Source organism: Octodon degus, unplaced genomic scaffold, assembly GCF_000260255.1.
Source record: "Octodon degus isolate 3935 unplaced genomic scaffold, OctDeg1.0 scaffold00123, whole genome shotgun sequence".
Lineage (NCBI taxonomy): Eukaryota > Metazoa > Chordata > Mammalia > Rodentia > Octodontidae > Octodon > Octodon degus.
The window spans coordinates 6,620,528-6,623,731 of NW_004524699.1; the positions used below are offsets into that span (position 1 = coordinate 6,620,528).

The window sequence follows — 3,204 nt, forward strand, 5'->3', positions numbered from 1 at the left end:
AAAAAATTGCTGGCAAGGAGAGCGCCCCGAGGCGGAACCTGTGGGAGCAAACGCGGGCGGAAGCCGAGGGGTCAGAGGGAGGCAGGCGAAAGGTCCCGGGGCGAGCACCCAGAAGGGGGTGGGACCTCGGCGACCCACGCCTGGAGGGCGGGGAGAAAGGCGGAAGCCAGCGGCTTCGGGAGTCCCGGGAGTCCAAGGACGACAGCCCGGGGGACAGCCCAAACTGACGAGGATGTGTGACGCAGGGCAGGGCAGCGAGGGGCAGGTCTGAATGGTCTTCCAGAGTTGACAAGTCACGCGTCCTTTCCTCACCCGACTCCTTCACCCAGGCTCTTTGCGCCCATTCGGGAGCTACACCCCGGCGCGAAGTTTAGCCAGCCTCGTACTAGCCGCTAAGCGGCTCCGTCCCCGGAAATGACGTCACCTCGGGCGTGCGCAGGGCGGGCCAGACGAAGCCAACGCTCAGTGACATCCGTCTCTGCGCCTTCAGGTAACAGCGCCTCTTGCGCCGGCGCCATGTTGCTTCTGGGCGGAAGTAACCGATCCGCGGCTCGGCCCCCTTAAAGGAACAGGAACCTCGGTAACCTTGATACACGGACTGGCGCTAAGAAGCGGTTCACAAGGAGGTGAGGACTGGCTGATTCCCGCGGGTGGCTGCCCTGTGGGTAGGTGCCGAGTCCGGGAGGATCTGGTAAGGGTTCTGAGTTTGATGGTGCCAGAACCTTGGTTGTGTTTGGTGCTGCTGGTGTGTGATGTGTGGCTTCCTCGAAAAGGCAGCCGTTCCTCGGTATGATTTAGGTGTGCTGCTAGCTGATCTGCGCCTCGGCACTGCTTTTTCGGTACCCACGTCCTTTTTTCCCCCCTTGGTTGTGTTACGGAACGCGGTACCGAACTGAATGGAAGACGCTGGGCATCAAGGACTTTATCGCTTTATTACTCGGGCGGGCTGATGAGGGAGCGCTCGCAAAGCGTCCACCCAGAGCTGGCTGTGGGCCTCGTTTGTATAGGCTTTACAAGCGAGAGACACGAAAGCTTAAAAGCGTGGTGAATGTTATCGGGTATCATCAGTTATCCTTTGCCGCTGGGCAGAAAGCCCCTGAAACAAGTTAGCAAATAGGATATGTTCAGGGGGAGAAAGTACAGGCTGTAGGGCTGGTTGTCACACTGAACCGGGTCAGGTTATCTCTGGCACAGTCTGTCAGGGCTGGGAGAGTCTAACAGACCATCTAGGTGCCGGGCCGCGTTATCTTATTTTGTCCTAATATGGTTTCAGACTACTAGTTGATTTTTTCTTTTTTTTTTTTAATTCACATCACAGTCCTGTCTGTGGTGAATGGGAAGCCCAGGTAACAGCGAATTCTCTGGGTCTGAACAGTCCTTGGGCGCCAACGTGATCTCTGTGTCCTCCTGGGTCCTCGAAGTTCTCAGGGTGACAGTACTGATGTCAATCAGGTTTAAAAAAGATAATAGTCCATATGTTGGAGAACTGTGCACCCATTAAAAGCAACAAGTGTTGAGTGTTCACTAATGCCGGGGAATTGCAAGGTACCCTGGGTGGAAAAGGAGAGGCAGAAAGAACAGTTTGAACGACTGCTTCGGTTGGTGTAAGGTCCTCTGTGAGTACGGGTGTGTCTGTGTCATGTGCCCACCCACGAACTGATGAAATGCACAGACAGGAGAACTGGGGTCCTGGGTACCGGCAGGAGGGGCATCCTTTGTGCATAAGTTGACCATCCAAAGCAAAAAGATGAGAGGGGAATGGTGGCACACACCTGTAATCCCAGCACCCAGGAGGCTGAGGCAGGAGGATCACCAAAAGTTCAAGATCAACCTGGGCTGCACAGTAAGTCCAAGGCCAGCCTGAACTACACAGTGAGTCCCTGTCTCAAAAAACAACTGCAATATGAAGCCACCACCTGTTGAGCTGACACTTCTTTCAGTTCTCCTACTTTTCCCCCCTTTTAATTGAGGCAGAAACTGCCTCAGAGAGGTAGAGGAATTTAGTGGTATTACAGCCAGAAAGTGGAGAAGCTGGACTTTGGTTGCTGGAGGGTTTCACACAAATGCCCTGTCTCTCATGACCTAGGGCAATGTTTTTGTCACACACCACCAGGTAGTCAATGCTCAGTGACTGTTCAGTGATGAACAAGTGAGACAGAGAGAGACAACCTGGGGGATGGTGTGGAAAAAAGCAAACAGTGACAGCAAGAGCTCAGGATGAAGTTCAAGACTGCCTGCTGGTTTCCAGCCTCCTGACGAACCTGGTCCTCCATGTCCCTGCCTATAACAAAACTGTAACAAAAATAACATTATTTGAGCATTGTGGCACACACATGTAATTCTGGAATCTGAGTGGGAGGATCACAAGTGAAGAGAGATTCCGAAAATAATCAAACAGCTGGGGATGTAGCTCTGTGCAAACCCCCTGGGTTCAATCCCCAGTACTGCATAAAAGAGCAAAAGACAACGAAAAGAGAATACACTGGGTTTTTTGTTTTGTTTTTTGCATTTGAGGAAAGGGTCTCAGGTCTCAGTGTGCCTTGGGGGTGGGGGTGGGGTGCGCCCTGGGGGTGGGGGCGCCCTGCACCTGTTTGCAGGTGCTTTCATCCACTGAGCTACTCAGCAGGCCCTGAGAATGCACTGTTCTAAAGGCATTTGATATCAAGTGATCACCTGTATGCCCATCCGGTCTCCCCACCCCACCCACCTCTCAGCAGGAATCACTTTCAGCATTTTTAGATTTTTTTTTTTTTTTTTTTTTTTTGGTGGGGGCAGGCTGGCTCAGGCTGCCTTGAGGGTGGGCCTGGTAAGGCACATGTGGAGCTGGGGATCGAACTGCGGTATCCTGCTCCTGACTGCATTTGCATAAGCAGGTGCTTAAACAACTGAGCTAACTGGAAGGCCCCCGTTGTTGTTTTTTTTTAATGGACTTACGCATCTCATAATTTCAAGTAATAAGCTTATACTGCTATCATTTTTTTTTTTTTAAAGTGAAGTTCTCACTAAATTTCTCAGACTAGCTAGGAACTTGCAATCCTCTAGTCAAAGAGTTGGAATTGCAGCACTGCATGCATGCAGAAAAGAAACATAAACAGAACAACAACAACAAAAATCATTGGGGCTGGAGAGATGGCTCAGTGGTCTAAAGCACGTACTTAGAACAAGCTTAGCAAAGCATCAGGGACCGAGGTTCAATCCCCCAGC

At 51.7% G+C, this 3,204-nt stretch overlaps 1 protein-coding gene across 3 annotated transcripts in view; it reads left to right on the plus strand.

The window, feature by feature from the left end:
* Positions 1-544: 544 nt before the first annotated feature.
* Positions 545-3,204, plus strand: part of Kyat1 (kynurenine aminotransferase 1) — a 48,253-nt gene continuing 45,593 nt past the window's right edge. Inside the window, exon 1 of one of the 3 annotated variants that reach the window (XM_004640575.2) lies at positions 545-626. The gene's annotated coding sequence lies outside the window, so the exon portion shown is untranslated. The other 2 variants (XM_023700343.1, XM_023700344.1) reach the window with 2 other exon arrangements.